The sequence below is a fragment of the Larus michahellis genome, chromosome 3 (assembly GCF_964199755.1).
Source record: "Larus michahellis chromosome 3, bLarMic1.1, whole genome shotgun sequence".
Taxonomy (NCBI): domain Eukaryota; kingdom Metazoa; phylum Chordata; class Aves; order Charadriiformes; family Laridae; genus Larus; species Larus michahellis.
In genome coordinates, this window is record NC_133898.1 from 44,061,236 (window position 1) to 44,068,358 (window position 7,123).

Below are 7,123 nucleotides of genomic sequence, written 5' to 3' on the forward strand. Positions count from 1 at the left end.
CAGGATGTTTCTAAAATTGAGGATGTTTCTAAAATGGGACCTGTTGAGATCCAAACAGGAGAGCAAGCAGTTGGGTTTCAACAGCACCCGCCAGTCCCTCACTAGAGACAGGAACAAGAAGAGACCTTAGATGCATTCACTTATTCAGCTCGTCTCGGCTTCGGGATTTAGGACAACACTGTAGAGAAGACGGGGCTGGACTTGGGAATACGCAAATCCCTCATGGGAGTCAATGGAAAATTTGGGATGGGAAGAAGGCAGCAGGTCACAAAGCTTCCGCAGTCATTCCCGTAGCAGCGCAGTGAAGGTGTTTCTGCTTGCGTTATAACTGGTGGGTACTGATGTAGATGTAAGCGCCTGGTTTTGGCTTGTGGGCCCTCACTGAATTTAGGACAAACTGCTTACTGCTTTCTTGTTCGTAGATTTGTAAGCATAAAAGGAAAGTTTACGCAGACTAGTATTTCTTGACTTTAGTTTTGAAGCATGGCGTGTTGCTAATAATATATCGCTTTCGCAAGTTTTGACGAGGCGGGAGGCAAGAAAATAAGCTGATTCTATGGAGACTGCTGTTGAGGGGCTGCTTCCTTCTGCCGTTGTTGGCTAGCACTGCAACTTAGAGGGCTGGGCAAAGGTCTTTACACGTGGATTCAATTATCCCGACCATCCGAGTCCCTGGAAATAAGTAACGGTTACTGCTTTTGTTCTCCCCATAAAACCCCGAGTATCTTCACGTGGATCTAGAAGGAACGAATACTTGCTCAGCACAGGGAACGGGAAAAGACGAGGTGGAGCTATTTAGAATATACTGTGTTGTCTCAGGCAGTCCAAGCGATTCCTTGAAGTGCAGGGTTGAGCTGTCGGATGTGAGGGCTGGCCAGTTTGACAAAGTGTTGCCGACTGGAACTTTCAGCTTTTCTCTCATCGTTGCCTTTTACCCTGTTAGATGCAGAGTGGGTCGCCCTGTGGGCATTTGTCGTCAGTGCAGGAAGTACTGCAATGGGATGATTTCTGCCAGTTGTGGCTACAGCTCGCATTGTAAAACTGCTCACTTTGTCCAGGAGTGGTGGCAAATCGTAGTCAGGAACAGAAACACCAGAAACGGGGCACGCGATGGCCTACACTGAACACTCTCTTCTCTGTCCCTTAGACACAGAGGCTGTCATCGGTAGCAGAGAGTACACTGTATGTTTCTGACTTTACACCCAGCAGTGATCTGAAAGGAAAAGCGGCATTTCACTGTCCTCAGTTTCATCTGTGTGAGTGTGAAGTCAGTCTGTTTGGTAACGACTATTGCATTAACAGGCTTTTTTTTAACTGTAGGTGGTGGAAGATAGTGCGCTTAAGTCACCAACCTCAGAAGCAGCACCGGCAACACCAGGATAAAGTGAAGGACATCCATCGGGCGATCGTCCATACAGCTAGGATTCTCCAGAGTCATAGTTAGCATGTTGTTTGACTGTCAATAAACATTGTTGAATGTGATGCAGCTGAAGGAGACGGAGAGCTTTTTACATCTCAGAGTAATTTTCAGCGACAAGCGTTGTAATAAGGAATGCCCCCCAGCCCTCCTCCTCTCGCTTAGCTTTTGTAGCTGAGCAGACGGCAGAGGGTATGCAACATCCCTTTGGTCAGTTTGGGTCAGCTGTCCTGGCTACGTGCCCTCCCAGGATCTTGTCTTTTTTCCTCCTGAGTCCTTTCTCAGACCCAGCCTTCGCACCGCACCCCTAGCAGCTCCCTCTGCATCTCCGGGATGATCAGTTCGCCCTCCTCTACGAGCAAAGGAACCCAGAATATCTTCCAGGAAGGAGAACTCAAACCCCACGTGGACTGATGGCGTAAGGTGGGCTGTAGTTAGTGATTTTTCCAGTTAAAGGCTTTACAGACCGTGATTACACTTGCAGTTTCATAGAGTTTGCTCAAACTGCTTACGTTGAGAACTGGAACTGCAAATCAGAATGGCAGACTTGCATTTGGTCTTAAACGGCTATGTTAGGCCTTCTGTAACGTCACCTGCCTGCCTGCAGGAACACTCGGAATTAGGAGAATTTGAGATTTGAGGTTTGTGCGGTGACGTCATCCTGGGAGCTTCGTCCAGTTTTGTATGGACTGTATCTATTTCATTATTTCCCTTTTGATTTTATTATTAGGATTTCATGAAAGCAGTTTAGTTTCTCCTAAGCTCGTAAATCTCTCTCTACCTCTCCTCCTCCTCTCCGTGTACGAGAGGTTGGGGGGGAGCATCTGTCGCCGGCCATTGGCCAATTCGGCCAAAACCACGACAGATTTATTGGCGCCCGACGTGGGGCACGAACGCAGCTCTGATAGATTGCCTGAATAGTTTGAATTCCAGCTTGTTCAGGGAGAACAGAGAGTTCACAGCATGTCGGTCTTACGTGAAATCTGGTATCGTGCCTTTAGAGAGCTTTGTATGAAGTTAATGGACGCAGTGGGGTTTAAGCGGTCAAATATATTGCATGGCCTGTTTCTCGTTTGTGTTTGGACGCGGTGGTCTAAGCGTGCCACGTTGGCATGGGTTTGCCTTCAGAGGTATAAAATAATTGCTTGGATAACGGTTCTGCCTGCCTATCTTGGGCATCTCGTGATGGAGGCTTTTCCTAATTACACTTTCGGGATGGGTTCTTTTCCTAATTACGCTCTTGGTCGTACCTGGGGAAAGTTGACTTTGCCCTTCGGTGATGATGCCAAAGCGACAGTAACAGAATCGGGATGAGAAACCTTCGGGCCGTTTCGAGAGTGAAGGTTACTTTCATTCGTACGTGATCCTGTTGTCGGTTTTCCCGAGTGTGTTGCAGGGCTGGTTTATTGTTAAATATCGGTGCAGGAGTGAGTATGATGTGACATGTGATGTTGCTACTCAGACCCCGGGGCCAAAGCCAAAGACAGCAGAAACTCGGGCAGCCCTGCCACCGAAAGCTGCAGTAGGAATTCAGACAACCCCCCCACGGAAAGCTACAGCAGAAACTCAAACAACTCAGGTGACTGCCCAAGCCGCAACACAGGCACAAACAACGCCACCGGCCCCGACACCAGCCCGAGCGGCATCGGCTGCCCCCCACCGGCCCCGGCATCGGCCAGGCCCACGGCGGCTGCGCCGCCCAGAGGCCCCGGCGAAAGCCACGCCTCCGCCCATACAGGCCAAAGCCACGGCCCGGCCGTAGGGACACCGCCGCCAGCGGCATGGGCTGCCCCCACACGGGCCCCGGCAAACGCCACGGCTCCGGCCCGGAGGCGGTGGAGAAAATGACTAAGACAATAGCTGAGCAAAATGAGAAAAGTGCTAAACTTCTTCATGAAATGCTTGAAAAAGTGTCTGAGAAGGGGAAAGAATCCCACTCTTCCCCTGAACAGAGCCAGGTTGCAGTCATTAAGAAACAACGGTAGCGATTCAGCTTTTGGCCACCTCACTTGCTCTTCCTCACTTGGCGGTACAGTTCTGCTCTGACTTTGCGAGCCTGTCCAGCTTGCTGGTCTCCTGGGCACCGTTTTCCCCACTTCACGGTTCAGTTTTCTATTGGAACCAGAAGAGGGAGGGGCTGGGAAAGGCCAAGTGGGTGCTACTCTTTGCAACGATGGCGTGCTCTCCTGTCATTCCACCTTACGAAACCACGCTCTTACGGTCTTTAGTTCCCCATAGAAGGCAGGAGTGGGTCAGACAACGAGTAAAGAGAACGTCTTGTTTCTGGCCGTGTTTTCCGGTTCCTTCTGGAAAACCGTCTGGGGAGAGTTGCCTCTTAAAATCAGGGCGTGGGGGCGCTCAAAAAGCTCACGCGAATACTGAGTGAGAATGCTTGGGACAGTCTGGTAAGGAACGAAAGCAAAAGGAAGCTTGTTTCTGTATGTTTTCTGCCTTGACCCTATCTTCAAAGAAGCCCATAAATAATTCTTTGGCATCGATTTTGTAATTCCAACATTGCAAAAAGTTTTCCTCTACTGAATACTGTTGGTAATCAAAAAATCAATTTGATACTTCTCTTTCTTTTCAGGACCACAAGAAAAGGAGGCTCTTGGTCACCTCCACCGGTGGAAATAAAATTCGTCTCTCCTTTTGGAAGTGCACTGGATAAAGCCATGGATCGTATTGCAAGAATATGCCCAGTGTGCGAATATGTCTGAGGATAACCGAGCAGTTTAATCCCCCATCAGAACTTCCCCTCGTGGAACGCTACTCTCAGGCTTGTTATTTCAATAAAATTGTTTGCTGCAATTTCATCAGTTCCCATGTAACCACTCGTAAATAGCTTTGTTGTTGATTTCTGGTGGGGAAAACAAGCTACGGGCAGAAACCAATCCATAGGGTCTCACGAGTCATTTAGTTCTTATCCGTAGTCTTACTGGTACAGAACAGGTTTCTTTTTGGCGTTGGTGAACTTAATACTGCGAAGCTTAAAGCTTGATGCCGGTGTCTGCCAAGTAGCGAAGGGTTGTTACAAATCTGCTGAGCCGGGACTTCGTCCTTGCTGGCGGCAGGAGCCCGGCCTGGTGCACCCCAGACCTGGGGGTGTCTCTGTCCCAGACCCTTGGATGCGGCTGCTGCTTTCCCGTTTGCAGGTCAGGCCAGTAGCAAGGCTGAGGGTGCACCACACACATGCACGACAGCAACGCGGCTGGCTACGCAGGCTGCCAGAGACGGGGCCGTGCCTTTACCACCTGCCATCTTGCACTGGGGCAGCTCACAGAAAGCCACCTCTCTGGCTTATTAACGCACGGCGTATATTTTGACAGCTAAGTTATGTGACGGAGGTAGCTCTTTTTCCTGAGAATTCTGGGTCTCTCTCGTGTGCGTGACTTAATTCAGCTTCTTTCCTTCCCTTTGTCTCCCGGCAATGCAGCACAGAGTTGAAACGTAGAGCGTACAGATGACCCCTGCTGCCAGGCGTTGGTTGTCTCTGCTTCCCGATGCCGGATCCCAGCGACAGTGCCACACAGAGCTATTCCTTCCTGCCCAGGAGCAGTTTGCTTCCCGGCCACTTCCCCAGTCCCTCGTCTCCTTCTGCAAGAGGAGGTTCCCTCTCTCCTCCTGGCCTTTCTGGGGCTCAGAACTGAAAACGGCCCTCTTTGCAGTCCTTCCAGACAGGCTTTCGCTGGGACTCCAGCACTAATTATTCCTTCTTATTCCAGCTCCCCTGAAAAGAGCTCAGGCACTTAGATGTCTGCTGTCCCAACGCGGTTCATGGCTCAGTGACCGCGTGGCTGCAGCTGCCTGGCTACGAGGAGATATCAGGAGCAGAAGATTTAACGTTTCCCGCACCAGTTCAGTCCTGCAAAGAGCTGAATTGCTTTCACGTGCCGATGAACGCAGACCCCTTGTTGTGTCTGAATTAGGACTCCATCTGACCCGGAGATGAGGCCCATGTGAACCAAGACCCCCAGAAGCCTTGTCTGGGGTGGGCGCTCCCTGACAGCGGCTGCTCTCCCCTTACTGCCTGCTGGCCAGCTGGTGCTCTGCTCTATTAAGGCATCTTAGCAGCACCGCTGCATTTCTGCCTGGCGATACAGGAGTAGTACTTAATAGCTGTGACTTGGGATTTTTTTTCAAAGGTGTTCTGTTTGGTTTTTTTCTCCACAGACACATTGTTTTTAAAAACTTGAGAAGAAAAGAAGACAGCTCTGCCTTTGAGAAATGGTCCCTGTCCTCATCTGCAGCACTGGCGTGGGCACATCCAGTTGCTCAGAGTCAGTTCCCTTATCAAGTGCTGATCAAGACAAAAGCCCAAACCCAGTGTAAGTAAGGCTATTGCAGGCAGGAGGGAGAAGAGTTTCTGCTGGCTGGGAATGAGTGGCGGATCCGGAGCACACAGGCCACGTGGGAGTCCCGTCCGGAGGAAGCCTGGAAGGAGTGGGAGCACCAGCACATTGCTGTGGCTCAGGCGAGTTTCCCAGTAACGGGCATTGCGGCCAGATCCATTAACCTCTGGTCTTCTGAGTCTGATGTTTTCCCCTTTTTGTCATCTTTAAGATTTGTTACTCACGCCCCTCTCTGCCCTTCCTTAATAAACCGTGACTCCAGGTCTGGAACTTCTGCCAATAGAAAGGAAGCGTGGCGTCAGTCTTTCAGATCTAATAATTGCTTCCTGATCATGTTTGATAAAATGATGGGGGTTTGATAAAAATTAGGGACTTAATTCTGTCGGGAATGCTGAGCCCTGTGTGGGGTGTATGGCTAACCGGGGTCGTTCAGGTGCTCCCTCTGGATGGTTGTATCGGTCTTGGCTGGCAGCTGGCACAGGCGTTTGGGCACACAGTACCGTACCCTGTTCTGCTGAGGACAGCTTCTTGTTCACCTGCTGCATCAACTGGTTTTCCTGCATTGATCTGCCTGGGGTTTGCTTTGTTAAGACAGTGAAACGAACATAATCAGGCTTCTGTTAATTTTGTGCCTTCTACCTAGGAAGCTGTCGGATACAGTTTTAGAGAACTAATGGTGACAAGGCTTTGCTGGTGTGGTATTGCTTGACTTGTGTGGTGGAGAGAAGCCTTAAATTGGCAGGAGAGAGTCACCAACAAGCCGGGCCTGTTGCACGTGTTGCAAATGCATTTGCAGTTGGGCTTGTCAGGTTGCTCTTTGTCAAAGTATGTTTCAGAATGAGATACGCAAAAGCCGCCTGGACACGGTCCTGGGCAGCCTGCTGTAGGTGACCCTGCCTGAGCAGGGGGGCTGGACCAGAGGACCTCCAGTGATTCTGGAAGGCCTTTCTCTTCATTGTGATGCTGGGATTCTGGAATTCGTGCTGGGATTCTGGAATTCGTGCTGGGAGAGGCGAGCGGTGTGGTGTGCTGGGAGTGCCTTGCTCACCACTGTCTCCCTGTGCTGGGAAGGCTGCGTGTATGTTCTGTCCTGAGACACTCAGCGCCTACGTCTGTCTGTGCAGGTGCACCGAGCAAGGTAAAAAAGAGCGTAAGGTCAGAAGTGCCTTTGGGAACCGCTGCGAGCTTCGCCACGGTAGACGGGGACTGCAACTCTTGAACGGAAGTATAGTCGTGTTAGGGAATAACCGCAGGAGGTAGCTGGGTAAAGTGGCTCCAGCGTCAAGTTCTGATCTGTGTTGGTTTTGTTTGTTTTTTCATGGAGAGGGATGTCACATCTGTGGTCTGCATCAGACAC